The sequence below is a fragment of the Halichoerus grypus genome, chromosome 3 (assembly GCF_964656455.1).
Source record: "Halichoerus grypus chromosome 3, mHalGry1.hap1.1, whole genome shotgun sequence".
Classification (NCBI taxonomy): domain Eukaryota; kingdom Metazoa; phylum Chordata; class Mammalia; order Carnivora; family Phocidae; genus Halichoerus; species Halichoerus grypus.
Window position 1 is genome coordinate 148,484,198 of NC_135714.1, and position 23,247 is coordinate 148,507,444.

Sequence of the window (23,247 nt, forward strand, 5' to 3'; positions counted from 1 at the left end):
CTCTAGATATTTTTCTGCTGAGATATTTTTCTTTTCATTCATTACAGGCATATTTTCCTGGTATCACTGAGCTTCATTATAAAAGCTGCTTTATAATTCTTTTCTATTTGTTTTAAATCCCGATCATCTCATGGTCAGGGTCTGCTGATTGTCCTTTCTACTGAGCATGGGTCATATTTCTTTTGTTCTTCATAGATAAACTTATTTTTTTTACTATTATATCCTGGATGTTGTGAATGTTGATTTTAGATTCTGTTATATTTTCCAAGTGTGTTGATTTTTGTTTGTTTGTTTGTTTTAGCTGGCATTTCATTGGGTTGGACTTAAACCATAAACTGTGTTTCTTTAATGGCAGAGTTTATACATGGAATTTGGATCTTCTGCTCTCTCTTTTGGCAACACTCCGTCAATTTCCAGTGAGTGTGATTGCCCAGAGCAGTTTTGTGGTTGCTCTGTTCTCTGGTTCTTCTGGCCAGAATGGCTTCGGTTTTCTATCAGGATCTTAGTTTCCTGCATGGTACAGACTAGGGTCTGCCCTTAGGCTAGAAGTTTTGATAAAAGAAGAGTCACCAGGTGTCCTTCCCTTTCATCACTCTCCAGTACCCAACAGTTTTTGTTGTTGTTTATTTTTGTTTTTATTGTATTTTGTACAGATTTTATGATCTTTATCTGTCAATTGTAGCTTACTTGGTCTTTACTAAAACCAGGAACCTCTCCTGTTGTCTATATTTTTAAATGTCAAGCTTCATCTCTAAACTTTCTATTCTTACTATCTGTGCTTCATTCATATGCAGTTATTTCATTTTGTTTTCTTGTCTCAAAATACTGCTATAGGTTGTTCTCTGCCTGGAACTCCTCCTTGCTTGACTAATTGCTAATTATCCTGTAGCTTTTTTTTTATGGGTAATATTTTTGTAGGAATATTTTTGAATACTCCAAGTCTTTTTCAACTACCCCATATAAGTGATTCCATAGCATATTTTATGTCTTTTTTTAAAAAGATTTTATTTATTTATTTGAAAGGGAGAGAGAGTGCGAGAGAGAGCATGGGGGGGAGGGGCAGAGGGAGAAGGAGAAGCAGGCTCCCCACTGAGCAGGGAACCCTACACGGAGCTCCATTCCAGGACCCCAGGATCATGACCTGAGCCAAAGACAAACACAACCGACTGAGCCACCCAGGTGACCCAGCACATTTACTTATTTTTTTAAAAGATTTTATTTATTTATTTGACAGAGAGAGAGCACAAGTAGGGGGAGTGACAGTCAGAGGTTGAGGGAGAAGCAGGCTCCCCACTGAACAGAGAGCCCAATATGGAACTCGATCTCAGGACCCCAGGATCATGACCTGAGCCAAAGGCAGTCGCTTAACCAACTGAGCCACCCAGGCGCCTGCATATTTTATTTCTAACACTCAATTAGACATCATCATCTGGCACATAGAAATCATTTATTGGTTGAATTAATAAATCCCGTAAGTATATAATCAATCCAATTCAGGGAAACATGAATTTAACATAAAGATGCACAGCTAATACATGCTTCTAATAAATATAAGATTTTGATTTAAGTCATGAAACTGAATATTTTTATTTGTTAAATATATATTGTTTTCTGCCTATAATTAAGGGCATACTTATAGCTATAAATGCATTACTCTGGTACTTCTCTTTACCTTTATTATTTTCTAGCTTTATAAATATTTCCGTAAAAATGATTGCTAAGCTTCCTTTTATACAAATAAAATAAAACCATACAATTATTTAGGGTAATAATTTTTTTGTAAGATTGTGTGTACAATAAGTGGATAGTTGATTTTTATATGCATTCCATCTTTTCTTATTTAATTTAGACAATAAACAACTAAAAGGATAATCATCTGGGAGTTCAGTATTTCGCAACAACATTGAATCAGCAAACATAAAGCTGTAGTTTTGTTTGATTTAGGAACACATTTTTTTTTGTAATTTCATGTAGAAAACATCAATATTAATCTTAACTGCTATGAGATGCTCTTTTCCCAAAGATAGCACTTATATAGACTTGCCATAGAATTAATTATATGTGACTCAACTTTTAAGATAGAAGCAAAACATACATAGAATTTACAATAATTGTTTTTTATTTAAGAAGGCAAATAAGATTCTAGCTTTAGAGATTTATACTTTCGGAAGACAACTCTTTTATAAGGCCAGATAACAAGCAAGTCTACAGTAGCTCCAACCAAGATTTAACACTACTTGCACATCCTGTGAACTGCTTGACAGGGCTACCGGGAGTCAGTTTCCAAGAGAAGTAGAGAGGGTTATGTACTTAATTCAAAGAAACTTTCAGTGGGGAGGATAGAGTATTATCTATTTTACATTTTGAGACATTGTAATTTTAGTTTCTGTGGCCTAGGAAGAGAAAGAAAATGACAGAAGCTGGGAAGCTTTTTTCATGGGGAAGTCTTGAAACATGAGACAGAAATAGCACTCTCTGGTATCCAGGAAACAAGTGGTGAGGGTAGAAAATTGGGTTACATATTTGTGCATTTTTCCTGAGTCTTTGGGTACATTAAGAATGGTCACAATGGGGAGGCTCCTACCACCAAATAGTTTCTCCAGCAGGGGGCAGTCATGAGGCAGTTGTGGGATGGAAGCAGAAGTCTATAAATAAAGTACCTATCCTGCAGCTGAATACTGTTAAGAGAGACAAGTGAAACCAGGGACATGAGAACAGCCCCTGGAGACTCCCAGACAAAAAATGCAGAAGAAAAGGGAAGTGGAAGATCTACTTGAGCAGGTGTGTGTGTGTGTGTGTGTGCGTGTGTGTGTGTGTGTATTTTTTTTTTAATTAAGGTAAATATGGAATTGGTGGTACCATAAGGAGATGAAACTTAGGGACAACCCATTCTATAAAAATGGCTTGGTTGTCTCTCATTTTAACATATTTTATTCCAAAGTAATTTCATTAAGATGAAGTTAATTTAGGTGTGTATTCTTGCTGTAAGAAAGACAACTTCAGGGTTATAAAAGAAATCCAAATTTGGATTTTAAACTATATATAAATTTGGTTAAATGAATCAACAAAAATATCCATTTTTTGGATAAAATATGTCTATGCAATAGTAACTTAGCTATTATCATGAGGGCAACATTGTAACAGAAACACAGACAAGATTCCTCAATCGCTGAGATGACTGGTTTACCATAGCAGTAGCACATTGCAAATGGAAATGAAACAGAGAGTAAGAAAATAGGGCATTAATAATTATTGCATTTATGGAATCTTATCTGTGAGAGACATATTTTATAAAACATCAATAATGAACAATTTAAACACCTAGAAAATATTTTATATTGATATTAAAGGTATTTCCCTGGGAAGATTTTTCTCAGATATTCTCATCTATTTGTTTGTTCTCATTTATTCTCAGTTTTACTCTTTCATAACTTGCAAAGAATTTTGTTTGCCTTCTTTTGCCACTTATACTTTTTATATCATTTCCTCAGACCTTGCTTTTTCATGCTGAATATATACATATATTGTTAGTTTTGATCACATAATACCCTACTCTATCTTTCACATACTTCAAAATAAATATTTAAGTGGGGAAAACTACTTCTTACTGATTCAGCTGCTACTGTGAGATTAATAATAATAATTAAAAAAATAAAAGCTAGTGGAGTGTCTGGGTGGCACAGTCAGTTAAGGATCCGACTCTTGGTTTGGGCTCAGGTCATGATCTCAGGGTGGAGAGATGGAGCCCCTCCTTGTGGCTGGGCAGGAAGTCTGCTTGAGATTCTCTCCCTCTCCCTCTGCCCTTTCCGGTGTGCTCTCTAAAATAAATAAATAAATCTTTAAAAAAAAATAGCTAGTTATTGATACTGTAATATACTATTTGAATAGATAATTTGAGTGAATCCTTACAGTAACATTTTAGTCTGAATGACAATACCTTTAGTTTATAGCTGACAAAACTGACACCAAGAGAGGTTGAGTGACTTGCCCCGATTACGTGGTGCGAAATCGGAAGAGCCAGCATTCCAACTACAATTCCCATGCTTTTTTCATGTACGGTACTTCCTCATCTTGATCATAATCATTTAGTACATTAGAATAAATAAACCATTAATCTCTTTTGTGAGTTGCATGTCTATGGATGACTTGCAGCTGTATGCTGTAATTCTGTAAGAAAGTTATAATTCACTTCCTACAATATCATTTTTTCTTAATTGGCTGAGTGGTATTGCATACTATATTGCTGCTTCAACATTAATATTTATTTTTTATAAAATAATTTATGAAGACCTTAAACAGTATAAAATGTCATTCTTAAAGTTCTGAGGGATAAAAAGAAAATTAAAGCTCAATACCTGATTGTTTGATATTTCTGATTGCTAATGAAAGCCATTTCATCATTTTACATAATGTTGGTGATTGCATGAGTTGGGAACATTTTTTGATTTGGTTTATTCATCCATATGAATAAGAACATTGTTCTGAGAACGTGGCTAACTTAGAATGGTATTTTTCTCTGTATGGAGTTTGCTCTTTGCCAAAAGCAAGTTTTGACCTTTTATTTGAAGTCATCTTACTGCTGAGTTTCTTAACATTCAGTGGCAACAAGCTATCAATTACATTAAGGTAGAGCGCTACACACCACTCTAATACATTCTGTCAATGAGAATATTTGCAAGAGGACATATCCAAAATTAGAATCTTCAAACAGAATATGAAAGACCTTTCATGGAGCCTCAGCTTGAGTAATTCACAGACATTTGTAATTCTGAGGAATTCAGAAGTACTGTTCTAGGATGGCATTCTAAATGCCTTCATTTCTTTGTCCAAAATGATGAAGCATCTGAAATGATTCACAAGCTATTTTTGATTCATGATTAACAAAATATAATCTCTACATTAGAATTACATTGAACAAACACTTCTTGATCACCTGCTAAGTGGATGGCACTTTGCTATAGGTGTACCTTGTAGAAATTGATTATAGCGTAGAGTAACTACAAGTGTTAGGGTCATAGGTGTGGTGGATTAAAGATGGCCACAAATACATTCATGCTCTTCACATAGAGAGGTGAGGGTTTTGTCCCCTCTACTTGAATTTGATCTTATTTTTTTTACTGTTTTGACCAATAAAATATGGTGGAAATAAGGCTTTGCTCTTTCTAACTCTAGCTTAGAAGAGAACTGGCAGTTGATGTATTATTCCTTTTGGAGCCCTGAGCTCCTGGTAAAAAAATTTAACTATCATGAAACACCCATACTGTAAAAAAAAAAAACAAAACAAAACCAAATTTAGACTTTTGGAAAAGCCACTTGGAAAGGCCATGTATAGGGAGTAGACCTACTCAGCCAACCCTCACCTGCTCTAACTCCCAGCCATTCAATTTATCCCAGCTGATACCCTGGAAATTTTAGGCAAAGATAAATGTTCTCTATTGTGTCCTGTCCAAATTCTTGACTCCACAGTAATGAAATGTAATACTAACAAAATTTTGGTTTAAGTCATTAAATATTTTGGAGTTTGTTTTGTAGGAGTCAGCTGAATTTATGATCTTGGGAGATGCTCCTACTAAATATATGAGTTTGAGAAACCTATTTAAACCTTTGAGTGTAATAAAAAAATGATAGTGTCAATCATATCATTATTATTTTTTAAGATTTTATTTATTTATTTGACAGAGAGAGACACAGAGAGAGAGGGAACACAAGCAGGGGGAGTGGGAGAGGGAGGAGCAGGTTTCCCGCTGAGCAGGGAGCCCGATGCGGGGCTCGATCCCAGGACCCTGGGATCATGGCCTGAGCCGAAGGCAGACGCTTAACGACTGAGCCACCCAGGCGCCCCAATCATACCATTATTATTAATGAGACAATGACCCTAATGCTTGTAAACTGTATATGACACATAAAATAAGCTTTCAACTTCATAGCTTGTATTTCCAGCCTACATTTCTGAGGCCTGGATGTAACATATGTCTAATTGATTGCTAAGCATCTTCTCTTAAGTTTCTCATAGCACTTCAAACTCATATATTTAAACTTTTCATATTTCGTTACAGACTTACTCCCTTTCCTGTGTTCCCTATCTTGGCAAATGGTATTCTGTCTACTTACTTCCATAGGCAGAAATCTTAGCGTCATCCTTTATGTTTCCCCTCTCATTATCTAAAAAAAATATGCTGCTTTTATATATAAAATAACTCCATTTTTTCCACTGCTCTCCTCTTTCTACTACCACCACCTTTCTTCATTTTCTCTCTATTATTCCCATAGACTCCTAACTCATATTGTGGTATACTTTGCCCAAAACCTCAACTTCTGTCCTGCTCCAAACTTCTAGCCTACTATATCAGAGTAATTTTTAAAAAATAAATAAAAATTTGATAATCACTACAATGCTTAAAACTACTCAGTGAATTCAATAGGAAAAAGTTCAAAATCTTAAACATGTTTTACAGGACTCTCCAGTATCTGGCCTTGGCCACCTTTCCAGGCTGATGATGAGCCATCATCACTGTTGATCCTTACGCTTCAACCATATAAGCCTTTGGCCTATTTTTAAAACACTCTATGTCCCTTTTTCATCATAGGGACTCTTATAGCCTGTTCTCTCTGCACAGACTCTGAGTTAACTAGCAATCATTTAGGTTTTTGTGGAAGCATCTTTTCCTCTGACAAACTCAGGTTAAATTAAAATCCATTAAATTTTATCTTTTAAACATTATCTTCTTTGTGAAATCCACACAAATATAATGGATACTGTTTTCATTATTTGTGTTATTTGAAGCTGTGGCATACAGAGGGTCAGAAGCAGAAATTAGTAATGAAAAGAGAGCAAACTGGTAAGATATTATACAAACTTGCAATATTGGTAAGGAATAATTTTATTAAAGGATTCTGTTTCTGGCGGTGTGTGCTATATGTATAAGTCCATATATATATATGGATTTATATATATATATATATATATATATATATGCTTTTGTGTTCTGCCCACTAATTTGGGGAGGGGGGAGGTTGCCCCCACCATCAAGCAATTCTTCAGACACCAACTAGGTTTCCTAGAATTCAATTCAATTCTAACACTATTTACTTGGAGTTAGTGTCAGGTTCTGTAGGTTAAGGTTTTAGTCTTATAAGACTGCACACACACACACCCCTTCACACACCAGGTGAAAGCTCAGGTTGTTACTTAACGCTGCTGACAAATTGGCTATAAGCCAGTGGTTCCAAAGACCCCTTCCTTGGGTTCAATAAATTTGCTAGAGCAACTCACAGAACTTCAGGAAACCCATTTTCTCACTAGATTACCAGATTATTATAAAAGGATGTAACTGGGAACAGCCAGATGGAAGAGAGGCATAAGCCCAATTATGGGGAAAAGGGCCTAGAGCTGCCATACTCTACCAACATGCCACTCTCCCTGAATCTCTACATGTTCACTGACCCTGAAGCTCTCCAAACACTGTCCTTTTGGGATTTTATGGAGGCTTCATTACAAGGCATGACTGACTGAGTCATTGGCCATTAATGATTGATTGAACCTTCAGCCCCTCCCCCTTCCTTGGAGGTCAGGGGGTGGAACTAAAAAAGTTCCAACCTTATAATCACAGGGTTGGTCCCCATGGCAACCAGCCCCCATCCTTAGTCCTCTTACAAAAGTCACATCATTAACATAACAAAAGGCCTTTAGAGTTCTCAGCATTTAGGAACTTCTAAGGCTTTTAGGAACTCTATATATTTCTTATTATAAAGCACAGTATCATATATATTAACTTTTTTGTATATATATATGTATATATATAAAATTTATATATATATATATATATATATATATGTATATATATAAAATTTCTTCCAAAGTTTTTATGGAATTAGAAGCTAACTAGCTACAACAAACATTTGATTATTACCTAAATATTTCACTTAATTTTCTGGGGTTAAGAGTTTTATGAGTTATACCATAAGGCAAAGTGTTTTCTACCTGCTCTTTGTGTGAGTCTCACAAATAACTTGTGAGGACAAGTTTTAAACCCAAAGATGTAACAGTATGGCTTTTCATCTGTGATTACAAGGAGGCTTTTATTTCATTTTGTGCTCTGTTTTCATTTTTGTTTTAAAGATTACAGTTTTGGGACATGCATATATAAATTAGGGAACTGTAACTGCTCTTTATAGATATGGAGAGCAAGTTTTAAAGAGATGTATTAATCTAGTTTAAAAGAGAAGCAGATTCTTTGTATTAGGAAGCTGAGTAAGAGAGGTAAAGGGTAAAGATGCAAGTTGAGCTTTCCATTTAACGCTAGGATCTTGAGGGAAAACACTGGGTTCCTTCACACATAAAATTAAGAGGTAAGAATAGATTGATTCTAAGTCTCTTCCAATTCTTATGTTCTACAATGTTATAATCACTTTATTGTCTTAATTCCTTCATGCCATTTCCTATTAATATAAAGCCACTATGTGATAAAAATGATGCTGTCTGTTGGTCATTAAAATAATTGATGACACTCTGAAGTCAAATTGAAATATTTGGATCATCATTTACTTTTATTTTTGGTATTAACAGTTCAAGCACATAGTGAAAATCATGAAGAGAACAGAAGTCCAACTTACCCTGATAATGTAGATTTTATCTTCAGATGTAGGGCTGTCACATAAAGAAAACTCAACAGAATTCAGAACCTTAAGTAAAACAGTAAACTAATACCAAGTCATTTATTTTGAAATTGTTTTTGGAAAACTATCATATCTTAGCTTTGCTTCACTAAATTAATTATTCATTAAAATCCAAAGATTTATAAATATTATATTGTCTTTAATATTCCAACATATTTTCTGCTAATTTTATCCTGGTAAATGCTGAGAAGTATCATAACTGTATAATAATACTGGGAAATGAATGAGATTAATTTACCTCTTTTATTTATTTATTTTTTTCTGTTTTTTGTTTTTTTTTTTGAAGATTTTATTTATTTGAGAGAGAGAATGAGAGAGAGAGAGAGAGAGAGAGAGAGCACATGAGAGGGGGAGGGTCAGAGGGAGAAGCAGACTCCCTGCTGAGCAGGGAGCCTGATGCGGGACTCGATCCCGGGACTTCAGGATCATGACCTGAGCTGAAGGCAGTCGCTTAACCAACTGAGCCACCCAGGCGCCCTACCTCTTTTAAAGGTAATTGATTCCTTAGACTCTTTAGTGTTATTATCAATCCTTTGTAATAGAGTTTGAACAATTCTAAATTCAGATACTTGGCTTTTGAAATTCTGATAATTTCAAATAAGTCATATTCAGCAAACTTTGTTTGCATGACTCTGAAAATCTATTCCAACTGAAGAATTAGATACCTTTCTTTTACATAGACAAAGTACCAAGATATATAAAGTTATTATTTCAGTTACTTCTTCCACATAATACCACACAGTGGGAGCACACAAATGTTTATTGAATAAAATGCTCTCGTATATATCAGCAGCTGTCACTTAAATGTGACTATTTTATTCCTACACAATTCTTTTTAATGTTTATGGTATATACTAATTAGGCTAAATTTTACCTTCACTTAATATGTTGTTTTCAGTTTCATACAATGTCAGTATTTGGTTGCAACATCTTTGAAACTATGTTTAATCTGCCCTGCTTTTTCCATCTTCACTATAAAATTGCAGAGTAGTACTGTGCTACTAAATGGATCTAGGGCTAAGAGGCAACCACATTTAGGACAAGTAAGCCATGGCTTTGCAGAGTAGAACAAGTGGACTTAAATTTTATTCCAATGCAATAGGCAATCCACAGAACTGATCCACATTTTATGTGGAAAAAATATAACTTGTTAATTGCAGTGTTGGAGAATTTATAGTTTAAAAATCAACATATAATCTCCCCAAGATTAAAGTCCTTTGGGTTTTTTTCTAATTTAATTTGGAAACTATCAAAATTATGAGTCAGATTCTCACATTTTTAAGGTCATTTCAAGGTGTCAAAGCACATGATTAAAAATAATTTCATGTCACAACATAGTACTGAGTGTTTTCCAAACACCCCATAGTTTATAATTATATTAAAACAGGTATTATATAAGCTATAAAACCGCTGTTTGTTAACAGGCAAGTGCTTGATGTTTGACATTTTTCTCAGCAGGAAAAAGCCTCCATATTAATAGGCACTTAATAAATCAAATGCAGGGGGTGCCTGAGGGGCTCAGTTGGTTAAGCATCCAACTTTTAATTTCAGCTCAGGTTATGATCTCAGGGTCATGAGTTCGAGCCCTACGTAGGGCTCTGGGCTCAGTGGAGAGTCTGCTTTTCTCTCTGTCTCCCTCTCTCCCTCTGCCACTCCCCCTGCTCGTGTTCTCACTTGCTCTCTCTCTCTCTCTCTAAAATAAATAAATAATTGGGGCGCCTGGGTGGCTCAGTCGTTAAGTGTCTGCCTTCAGCTCAGGTCATGATCCCAGCGTCCTGGGATCGAGCCCCGCATAGGGCTCCCTGCTTCGCAGGAAGCCTGCTTCTCCCTCTCCCACTCCCCCTGCTTGTGTTCCCTCTCTCTCTGTGTCTCTCTCTCTGTCAAATAAATAAATAAAATCTTTTAAAAATAAATAAATAAAATTTTTAAAAAGTAAAAAAAGATAAGTCAAATGCAGATTATTTGGAAATTCACATTAAAATTTAGATATGATGTAATTTTAAGAGATAAACTTTAAGCTTAGCATCATTCTAAATATTCATAATTATTGAAGGACATTTGAGATATAATAAAATACAAAAAAGAAAATCAATATTCTTTATTATTTTCTCCAAAATAAAAAAAATAACTGAAAATTTTGGGCATATCCTTCTGTATATATTATCATATTTATTAATAAAATCTAATATATTTGTGGTATTAACGTAATGGGGAATATAATATTTTATTTGTTCATGTCATTTCTTTTATTATATTGTCATTAAGCATATTTAATTAGTGTTTTATAGCCACCTTATATTTGAATATATACTTGTATATACTGGGACTTACACATTCTCTTTTTAAAAATATTCAGGTTCAGGGGACGCCTGGGTGGCTCACTGGGTTAAGCATCTGACTTCGGCTCAGGTCATGACCTCAGAGTCCTGCCATGGACAGCCAAAGCGGCAGGCTCCCTGCTCAGAGGGAATTCTAAGTCTGCTTGTTCCTCTCCTGTTCCTCCCTCTGCTCTTGCTCTCTCTGTCTGTCTCTCTGTCAAATAAAGAAAATCTTTAAAAAATATATTCAGGCTCAGATTTAAAGATAAGAAAGGCAGCCTGATAAAAGGAGTCACAAAAAGGCTTGGAATATTTTCTGGAAACAGAATGAAGGACTATAGAACTAGAGTTGAGTAAGTTTTGGGCTGGCCCAGCAGACAGGGGTCCCCTGATCATGCCTGGCTTTATAAAATGCACTGGGGAGGTTTAGGTTTTATTTTAATGTAATAGGTAATTCATAGAAAAATTAAAGAAAACATGGTGTGATCTTATGTGCATTATACAATATAAATATAATAATGGTTCGGTGCACTGTGAGGGAATAGATTATAAGAGGCAAGAATATAAATAGTGAGACCATTTAAATGGCTATTGTGGAATCCAAATGTGAGATGAAAAGTAGTTTTAATTTGGGTTACATCAGTGGAGTTTGAAAGTAGAGTTAAGGTAGATTTTGGAGGTATAATTGTTGATGAATTAGATGTTGGAGGTGGAGAGTGATAACAAGCAAGAATGGAGTCAAAATAGTCCTCTGTTCTGGCCTGAAAATGGTGTCCATTTCCTTAGTTGAGGAAATGAGCAAATTAGGGTTGGTTGGTTTGGTTGGGGGTTGTGTTCATATGTGTTTGTTTTGTTTGTTTGACTGTTTTTGTTCTTTTTTGTCTGTTTGGTGAGGTGATGGGATCAAGAGAATCTTTGTATGTTAATTTATATCACTTCTGATTTCCCTTTAGACCTCTAAGTAAAGATGATAATTTACATTTGAACAAAGGCTAGAACTCAGGAGGAAATGAAGACTAGAGTTATTAGTTTGAGAGTCATTAACATGCATGTGGTGCTAAAAAGCCTGAGGCTGAATAAGTTATTCCTGTAACAGTGTATGTGAAGAGACTAGAAGAAAGCAGACATAAGACTGAGCCTTAACAAGGAAATAATAATAATAATAATAATAACAGCAATAATAATAATACAAAAGTGGAGTAGGAATTTCATATGACCAGCTAGTAGCAATCCCACCCGGGATCTTGAGAAGAACATATTTCAACAAGAAGGGTATTTGTCAATGTTAGAATTTCACAGAAATTTTTCTGAATAATATAGTAATAGCTATAATGAGGCACTGTATAATAAGAATGGATTTTTATTCTAATGATGAAATTTGTTTTCAGTTTAAGATATACTTTTAAACTTGATGAAGTATTATTTTATGCATTTAGATATGTGTACATATCTTTGAGAACTGTTACTAGGAATGAGTACTGGATCTTGTGAGATGTCCTGCTCCCACTATCAGCATTTTAGAGTCGTGGTTTGGAGGACAGGCTGCCTCTGGAGTCACTGAGATCTGCGCTTGGATTTCGTTTCCATGTTTACTTACATTTGAGCAATGGAATACTCTTAAGACTCTTAGTTTATTTACAAACATTTAAAAGCATTTAAAAGAGGCATATTTTATGGAACACAGGACTCAGGCAGGAAGTCTATCTCAGCCTCCCAAAGTACTTACAGAACAATTGAAGCAAGGCTTTCAGGGGACAGTTTTACATACAGTTGTTTACAATTATGTATCTGTTTTCAGAGAGACATACTTTTTAGATGATTAGTTCATTTTTTTTCATTCTTAAAAAATGTTTAAAAAAGGAACGTCATGTCGTTTTATCCCAACCCTCTATTTTGTACTATACATTTATTGTCTCTCTCTCTCTCTCTCTCTCTCTCTCTCTCTCACACACACACACACACACACACACACACACACATACACACACCTTTGTTAATCTTGTCATTTTTCTGAGACACAGAGGATTTTTCTGGCCCGCAGAAGATGAGATGCTCCATTATTAGATTTTCTTTGAGAAAATTCCTATTCAGTTATTGCAGGATAAAGGAAAAAATTATTGGTCTTTGAAACAACGACCCTAACTAACTCAAAATGAAACCTGTGTTCCTTCCAATCCTTCCGCTCACTTCCTTTGCTTTAACTGACTGACCCCCAGCTGCCACTCTGGTCTTGCCGCGCTGCCCGCAGTCCCGTATCGATTCCCTGAGAAAGCTGCACTGAGGCAGATGCTCTCGAATCTAATTTTTCCATTCAGCTTTACTTTCTATTAGTTTGAACAGACAACACCATCTTTTTCTCACTAAAGATATATGCTACGGAAACACACGGACAAGTCCTGGAGCCTAGGGCATTCATTAAACCAGAAGTACCGTAAACATTTATTATATCAGAAATAGCAGACTGCACACCACTGACCAAACACCGGATGTGTCAAAATGATGCATTAGTTGAATTTTGCCTCACTTTCCTCTTCCTTTTCTACCTGAGAAAAAAACAAGGTAGTGGTTAGAAAAAAATAAAATAAAATAAAATCGGAGACTGAGGTGCAGGGTAAATGATATGAAAACTCTCTGCAGATCTAATAAAAGTAAATTGTTGGAGGCCGTTACTTTTCATGTTTATTGATTTTTAGCAGCCAATATCATTATTAGCTGGTAGAGAAACAAATTTATCATGAAATTCCCAAACATGAAGTTAAAGGAAGGACAAAGGTAGTTTTATATTTGAGGAAATATTACACTCGTCAGCAAGTATCAAAGAACAAAGAATCCATAGTGAACTTTTTTTCAGAAAACATTTTCTCCAGTTATTAAGAGAGGGATTGTGTATAAAGGTGAAATGTTCATTTTTTTTAAAAAATTCTTATTTTACACATATATTATATTAAAATACAATTTGAAAGCGAAGCGAGTATGAGTAAAACATATTTCCACCTGAGTTCACCAACTTATATTTTCTAAAATTGTTCTTCAGGCCCCTGAAGCTGACAACACAACCTAAGTGTTACTAATAAAATTGCACACTCTTTTTATCAGCTCCACAAAGACAGGAACCTTGTTGATCTTTCTCTTATTTCCACAGTACCTGGCGGCATACAAAAGAAACTCAAATAAATATTCTTGAATGAATGAAAGACCAGCAAGTTTTAATGTAATTTTGGAAAGACTGAGTCACCAACTGACCAGTGTACTTGGGTCCACTGACTGTTACCGTAGAATAATATCCTGTTACTATAGATCCCATTACTGGGCTGATGCTATAGTGCAAAACAAGCAAAAGGAAGAAATCAACCTCCATGAACTTTTTTAAAGTGATTTGTAACTTATGCTAAGTGAAATAAGTCAGACAGAAAGATAAATACCATTTGATTTCTTTTATATCTGTATTCTAAAAAACAAAACAAATGAACAAACAAAAAAGAGAGACTTAAATAGAACAAACTGGTGGTTGCCAGAAGGGAGGTGTTGGGGGGGGTGGAGAAGAGGTGAAATAAGTGAAGGGGATTAAGAGGTACAAACTTCCAGTTACTAAATAAATATGCCACAGAGACGAAAAAGACAGCATAGGGAATATAGTCAATAATATTGTAATAATGTTGTATGGTGACATGACCCAGGTGACACTTACTGTGATGAGCACTGAGTAATAAGTATGGAATTGTTGAATCACTATATTATATACCTGAAACTAATATAACATTGGATGTTAATTAGATACTTCAATTAAAAAAAGGGATTTGTAGATATAGGATGACCAAAGGACAAAACTTAAATTTGCCGGTATGACCAGAACGCTTTCAGATTGAATTCTTTATTCTGTTCCTACATCTTTGAAGCAAATTTGTAAGCGTAACTTTTAGACACAGGAGACATCTGCTAATCTAAGCCATTTTCCCTTAGTTAATGTAGAAGACAGTAATCATAGGCACCACCATGAGTCAACGATTCCTTTAAATGCTGTAATTACAAGGACACCATCACGTGGACATTTTCCCATAAGCTTGGACTGTATGTATTATTATGTTATGTGGTGTTAGATAAAATACTTTTTCATGAACTACAACCCTTCTTAATGGTAACTACTTAAAATTTGTACATTTTGAAATAATAACCAATCTGTTTCAAAATTTGCTCTTAAAACTTTTTTTTTTTTGTTTTGGTCCCAATACCAGAAGGCATCCTAGCAGGCCCATGCCAAGCACTAACTGCATGCAGAGCAGAGCACTCCAATTTGCATTCTCCAAAAAAGGACAGCTCAACCAGATTTAATGTATTTTGGCTGGCAATTTGTATGCTTAGTCTCTGCCCAACATACTTTACTTTGAAAGAGCCAAGCTATAAAGCCTAGAATTATAGTTTATAATAGGAAGCCTGATAGAGTTGCTTCCACTGGTATTGTATCAGCTCTGGCAGGAACATAATTTGTCTTAAAGAGATGGGAGTGTTTCTTGTGGACAGAAGAAGAGCCCTGGGCTTTGCAATGACTATTTTGGACAACTCATCTCTTCTACCTTTCTGTAAGTGCTGTCGTAGTGTTAGGTTATTTCGCCATTTATGTCTAATCATAAATTATAGTATTTCTTTGTGGGCCTAATTTGATTTTTAAAATATTGCAACTTTGTAAAACAAGACTTTCTTTTTTTTAATGAAGAATTCATAAGAAGTTAACTTTGGTGAACTTTGTTTTCTCTGCTGGTTTCTTTCCCTGCATACACTTGACTGAAGGGAGGAGATTAGCGAGGAAAGAGGCAAAGCAAAAGAGAGCTTTTGCCCATTTCTTATCTTCATTAAACTCCTGCCCAGGTGCCATTGGCTTATCCTTTTTGCCTTTTGCAAAATAGCAATTGTCAGTTCCTTTACATTTTCCTTTTTTATTTGTCTCTCTTGGATATTCTGATTTAAATCATTAAATATAAAGCTTAATTTATCAGTAACAAGCCATGCAACCATAGAATGGTACATGGAATGGTAAAACTAGATTGGAGAATGTAGTTTGTGCCTATAGAAATTAAACTGAGCTTTTCTTCTTTTCTTCCATTATGCCCCTCAACCCAAGATGGGCAGGTCTCTAGAGAAAGCCAAAGTCCTTTTAGTCAACTAGACGTTGCAAACAGGGAAAGCTGCTAGCACCTAAACTAAGCTCTACCTAAACAGTTCTGGAGGCAGTTTTGACACAATAATACCACTCAGTGATAGAATACGGCTCTGACGACTTCTGAGTGACTGTGGGTCTGTTGGCAAGGCACTTTCTCTCCAGATTGGTCTACAGTTTTAGATTTTACCTGGGAGGAACTGAAATTGAATTTTAGTCCACCCAGAGGTTATGTAGTTTGGGGGAAAATAGACACAGAGTAATTGAATTAATCAATGACTCTATTAAAAAATGTCAGTTTATTATGGTGAAATATACAGCAACCAAGCATTTGCTCCCTAGTGCAGTAATTGGGAAAGCAAATATTCAACCTAAAGAAAAATTGCTGAGCGAAGATGACTATAAACAAAATGAACTTTTAAAAAACCTGCTATTAATAGTAAAAGGGTTAACTTAAAATTCTGCCATTCAAAGGCAGACACTAACATTAGTCATTTCCACATAATATTTTTCCCTGTATGTTGTTTATATACTTGAACTTATATTTTATACACAATACTGAATTATGCATTTTATCATTTGCCATTATTATCATTTGCCATTATGCCAAAAGCATGATTTTCAAGAAGAGCTTTGAATGTATTATTTAAATAGTTGTCTGATGCTCCTTCATACATGCAAGTACCACAATCAATTACAATATTTAGTTTGTTGATCATTTAAGTTCTTTTTACTGCTATAAATAACTCCCTCATATTTGCCATAAATCTTTTCTTTTTTTTTTTTTCCTAACTGCACATCGCTTCTTAGAGTACATATGGGAAACAAAAGTATTTGGATCAGAGTTTATGAACATTTTAAAATTCAATATACATAATTCAAAATAGTTTCCAGAAAATTTATATCAATATCCATTTCCTTCCAAACACATAACCCTACCAAAATTATTATCAATTTTTAAAGCTCTGCTAATTCATCAAGAATAAAGGTTACAGAAGTTGTTTTAAAGTGTAGTAATTTGACTATAAATGAAATAAACATTTTGATATGTTTATCACTTATGGTTTATCATTACTGAATTGCTTGTTAAAATACTTTACCTGGTTTATCAGTTCGTTTTTGTATTGTTCTTATTAGTGTGCATAAAACTAATTATAAGACTACTTATGTGATTTTTATCTTATTGTGGCAAATATCCTCCCAGTTTAGGAGCATTTTATTTTTGTGATGTTTTTAACATGAAAATATATATGTTTTTATGAATTAAAATTCTTTTTTACAGTTTTGGTTTGAGCCCTTGTATCTTTGGGTTTTTTTAAAGATTTATTTATTTATTTGAGAGAGAGAGAAACCCTTTTTTATTTATTTTTTAAATGTTTATTTTGAGGGGCGCTTGGTGGCTCAGTCAGTTAAGCACTGACTCTTGATTTCGGCTCAGATCATGATCTCGGGGTCATGGGATGGAGCCCTGCCTTGGGCTCCTTGCTCAGCTGGGAGTCTGCTTGAGATTCTTTCCCTCTCCGTCTGCCCTTCCCCCCCACTCATTGGCTCTCTCTCGCTCTCTATCTAAAATAAATAAATAAATCTGTAAAAAATTGTTTATTTTGAAAGACCAGATAAACTTTTGCCTAAGTTATATTACTTTTTTACGTTTAAAATATTAATTATATATTTTTTAACAATCAACTTTTTATTCATCTGGAATGATATGAGATAAGCCTGTGAATTGAGTTTTTTGTGGCATAATCTTTTATTGATTTGAGATCTGTGGTACTTTTTAGATCATTTGTTATGTGCACATGCACATATAGACACTGTTTTTATCTCAAATAACTTTTTTTTTACTTATCTTTTTATGCTAGCATATAAGCTTCCTCTAACTACACTATTTTATAAATACTCCATCTACTCACACCTTCTAAACATTCCAGAAGTATTTAGGGTAATTAATTTATTGAGACTGAATTAAATATATAGATTAATTTTGAGAAAAAAAAATGAGATCTCAATAAAAATCAGCTTTCTCATCTAGCAACAGAATACTTGTCTCTTTTTATCCAACTTTTACCATTCATTTCAGTAAAATTTCACAGTTATCTTTTATTTTGTTATACTTTCAAATTAATTTTTCTTACCCCTGGGGATTGTTTTGAATATGTGTATGTGTGTGGATGCACTTGCATGTATACATGTTCATCTAATCTTCCTATTCTCATCCCCTTTTCTAGTTTATTCTCTAAACTTTTTTTTTTTGTCGTTATAATTTGCAAGTAACAGCAGTTTACTCATTTTCACTTAGTTACCACTGCCTAATCGACATTCTCTTTATTTAAAGTCACTTATCCCCCACCCCCACCCCCGATTAAGTAGTTGCTTTTTTATAGTTTAGTGGACAAATGGCAATCTTTCACCCCTCCTTTCTCGCAGAGTTCTTAGGGCCACTTTATCTCTGCTGCGTGCTTCCACTGAGTTTTCTAAGTCTGGCAATGTACATTTAGAGATCAGTGACTTCAGCATTTGTTTCTGATTTTTTCTCCTTTCTAATTCACTATTGGTGTGCCCCAGCCACCGAAATTGTTCAGATCTTCTATTGAGATGTGTGTAGACTTCTACTACCTTTGAATCTTTCAGAGAGAACGAGCAGTGTCCGTGCGTCTTTGCTTGCAGTAGTAGGAGGATCGGGAACCGGAAGTCTTCAAAAGAGGTGTCTCTATCAGGAAAAACTCATGCAAGGAAAGAGATTTCTGGGTTGTCTGGAGGAGAGGCCAACTATCCTTGGAGAGGGAATTCTTTGGAGAAAAGAGGGGGCTTGTTCCTACTCACTGACTAATTGCTTTCCCGTGAGAGGCTAGCTGTTCCCCCTGATTCAGAGAGACAGGAGGGAGCAGTTGCGGTATTGGTCAAAGCCCACCTCTTCTGGCTGGCCTCTGGGAGCAGAGCGACCCCTTGGGACATGCTTCAGTGGAGAGGTCCCTGATTTCCAATTCCATTGTCAATGAGTCACTAAAGAAAACACCATTTTTCTCTCTTGCCCATGACTGTCATCTACTCATACTTGACCTCACAAGATAATCCAAATAGGTGGAAAGGGTATCACACTTGCTGACCCAGAGAAAAATAATTATCTATTCGGAAGGAGCCTCTGGCTTGACAGGGAACCAAGGTGAATCACTTGGACAGTTGGAATATAGATACATAAATGAGGGCAAAGTAGAAGAAAATTGAAACAGAAGTTAATTGAAAACATAAGAAAGAAGTTTTAAGGAAATTAAAACAACCCAAAAGATTTTCTGGAACTGAAACAAACACACAAACAACTCAGCCATGATTTCAAACTTAAAAAAAAAATACTAAATATAAATTTGTTTTAAAAAATCAGGATTTAGGTTATTTTTAGATTGTGTAACATAGTGTGATTTTTTATTCATACTGTGATGTTTATTTGAAGTCCTAGTCAAAGTCAGATCACTAGTAAATAGTAGAAGGGACTATAAAATACATCCATCATTGTCATAAGTCATGTTATTTTCATTCTATTTTATTATCTCCCTAGGATAGAAAAGCACAGTGAGAGCATGTTTTGATGGAAATATGTAGGGCACTGGGCTCCCAGGAAGCCCAGAGGAAGGAGCATACTCCGGAGAGGACAGTTTAGGGTACTTGAACCCAGTTTGTCCTTGGCAAAATCAGTCCAGCTCCGAGTAGAGCTCTTTTCCTAAATTTGTAAAAGCTCAGGTGCAAATAAAATATATATTTTTTCCTCCTAAGGAGATCTAGGTAATTCTCTAGGAGAGTAAAAATGTGTTGCTTTGTGCTAAATGAAGACCATCCCTGCACCTGAAATACTAAAATATGGACAAGCCTCAAAGAAATAAGACACAGTTAAAACTTAAAGACAGAAACAAGTTTATAAATGCAAAATGCATTCAAATATTTCTGTGCATGTGTACATATATATATAATAAATGAAATATTTATTGGTAAATGCATATTTGTGAATGAAACATGCTAACAATGTGTACCCTTTGTTATTTCTGTTTCTCTGTTCCTACATGTAGTTGAAAAAGTTCAAACATGTTCAGTCTGTGATATATCCTACTCGTGCTTCCCTATGTTATCTGAACCTTCATGAAAATTTGAAAATTACATTTCTCTATGAAGACAAAATATTTTTTAAAGAAATAAATAAAAGTATATATTTTGGAATCAGAATAGGTGTATCTCATTGTTTTTTGGAGAAGGACATATAAACAAATTTGCTTAGAGCATTATGGTAGTTTTCCACGTGTATCAGGCCCTCCAAACAGGCTGCCTACCTTTTCAGGCAGGCTTTTGCGACATCAGGTATTCACGCTGTTCAGCATCCTATTTTGTTTGACTATGTAGAAGCATTTTTCTGCAGAGCCTTTGGTTGAGTTGCTGATATGTACAAGGAAACAGACTTATTTTACAAAGCTTTTCAAGGTCTTCCAGTTAATTTTTGCAGAACTTATTCCATGATGTAAATAAAAATTAACACCATAAAACATGGGCTCTAAGGAAAAGGACAAATGCAAATTGCTATGTTGGCCTTCATTAGAATCATTTTTGGTACAAATGTGGGGGGAAAAAAAACAATGTGGGTTCCAAGTTAGCCATGAGGGAAATGCACATGTATGCAAATATGCTGGGGATAATGATTAACTGAAACCAAGAACTATTTGAAATAATTTATTTCACAATCATACTGAGAAAAAAAAAAACTTCTTTATTTCTTTAAAGAGCTATTTTTCTGGCTTTTGGAAAAATTGAAGTATAGTTGTCACTCAATGTTACCTTGATTTCAGGTGTGCGACATAGTAATTCAACAACTCTGTAGGTTATGCTGTGCTCACAAGTGTAAGGTACCATGTGTCAACCACACAACACTATTACGATACTGTTGACTGTATCCCCTATGTTGTGCTTTTAACCCTGTGACGTGTTCATTCAGTAACCGGAAACCTGTATTTCCCACAACCCCCTTCACCCATTTTGTTGAAATGCTATTTTTAATACTTACAAAAGTTATCAGAACCCCTCTCTCTCTTTGTATCTCCTTTGCCTTTCCTATCTTTCAATCTAAGTAGATAATATTTTAAACATTGTATTTAAATTTTTTTGCCTTCATTCTCCTCCTTGGGCAGAGGAGGTGGTTGGCTCCTGAGAGGGGCAGCAGCTTCTCTGTGAAGGTTCCCAACCTTGTCTGGTGCCTACCCAGTCAGCCTCTGAGCAGCCCCTTTTGCTCAGATGGTGCAGTTCTGTTGTTCCCACTCAATGTCCTTTATTCGGTAAATAAAAGAGAATGATTATTTTTGATCATGTCATGTGAAAAAATCTGCTTGGCAGCCTGGAAATCTTGATAAAAGTCACTTTAAACTTCTCAGAAAGTCCAAAAGTGTTTGTTAGAATTTAATTTTCTTCTTACTATGTGTAACCTTTGGGCGTTTTCTGTTGCTTAAATGTTGTATATAAAGTTACATTCTCTAGCAAACCTACTCTGTGGTTTAGGAGAGATTACTTCAAAAGGTAACATCATCTATTTTAGACTACTAACCACCAGAACCTACAAACTTCCTGATTCCAAAGATGTCTATCTTGAACAGCCTTAACTGTAAATAATAGTAGTAATAATAATATAAATAATAGCTACCATTTCTTGAGCACTTACCATGTGCCAAGCATTGTACTCTAAATGTTTTGCAGCCTGTTATTTAGTATCATTTTCAGCTTTCGAAGTTGGTATTTTTTTTTTTTTTAAAGATTTTATTTATTTATTTGACAGAGAGACAGCGAGAGCAGGAACACAAGCAGGGGGAGTGGGAGAGGGAAGCCTGCTTCCCACTGAGCAGGGAGCCCGATGTGGGACTCGATCCTAGGACCCTGGGATCATGACCTGAGCCGAAGGCAGACGCTTAACGACTGAGCCACCCAGGCGCCCCGAAGTTGGTATTTTTATCCACACTTTATAGGTAAGAACACAGAGAGAAATTTAACGGTTTGCTTAATGTCATACATATAAGTGGCCCAAACATGAATCGAACTCATGTCTGTCTCTCTTTGTAAAGCCTATCCTTTAAACCATTACAAAATGGGTGACTCACCAACTAGGATTCTTTTGTTACATGGCCACATTTATATTTTTACGACTCTTGCTTCTTACTGCCTTACCTCCACCCCACCATGCCCCAAAACACACACATTTATTTTCTCCTTTGGTAGAAAGACATATCTGAAAAGTAAAGAAATACCATGAAAGAAGGCTGGCTGTTGAATTACAGGATATCCATAAATTTTCAAAGCAATAAATAACCTATTGTGGCTATATCCAAAGTCAGCATTCCAAAATACATTTCAACAAAGCATGCCACACATTTTAAAAGTGCAATTCTAGGAGATAGCCACATTTTTCATGTGACTGAAATCACTTGGCCTTTTGCCCTGTGCTTCACGAGACAGTGGAGATGTGTACAGACAGTGGACGAAATACAAGCCTGTTCTGGGCTTCTGTCTCTCCTGCCAACTCCTGCTATCACGGAGACCATGAATAACCCTTCCCTACCTGGGATCATAATTCATCACTCTATCTCCTGTCTGCTTCCTTTGCTACCGGGAGAAGCAATGTAAAGTTTAATAAGTTGAATAAAAGTTATTTTTTCCTCTGTCTGTATGGATTCTGGCAGGGTGTCTCATAAAGTGCTTTCGATTACTAGGAGCTATGTAATACCAAACTCCTGCCTAACAGCTGTTGGCACCAGAATAAGTATAAGAAGTTCTTCAGCAGGCAAAATTTCATCTTGCTTCATGCTGCTGTGAAGTCCTTGTACGCATCTTAGCACCTTCCACCCTGGGGAGCTCTGCAGGGGAAGGACAAGGTAGCTGAATGTCTGTGATGATGGGACAAGCACAGCACTTTCCCTCACTTTCCTGGCTTAGCTTTCCAAATTCCGAGGGAAAGTAGCATCTCAATACAATCTTTTGATTTTACTGTTTCAGGATAATATGTTTCATCAGTCTTATGAAATTAAAGGGAACCATAATTAGCCGAGTTATGGCTGATTTCTATTTTTTTTCTTCTAATTA

General features: G+C 35.4%; 1 protein-coding gene and 1 long non-coding RNA gene across 5 annotated transcripts in view; both read left to right on the top strand.

Annotated features, from left to right (window-relative positions):
- The window catches only part of GALNTL6 (polypeptide N-acetylgalactosaminyltransferase like 6), a 1,190,952-nt gene that overhangs the window by 250,493 nt on the left and 917,212 nt on the right, over positions 1–23,247 (top strand). The gene's annotated exons all lie outside the window — the stretch shown is intronic.
- LOC118538864 (uncharacterized) overlaps positions 2,562–23,247 on the top strand; it is a 158,385-nt gene continuing 137,699 nt past the window's right edge. For 2 of the 3 annotated variants that reach the window (XR_013446571.1, XR_013446570.1), the window contains exon 1: positions 2,562–2,781. This is a non-coding gene — a long non-coding RNA (uncharacterized LOC118538864). Of the gene's footprint in view, positions 2,782–15,415; positions 15,572–23,247 lie in introns of those variants that run through there. The other variant, XR_013446572.1, reaches the window with a different exon arrangement.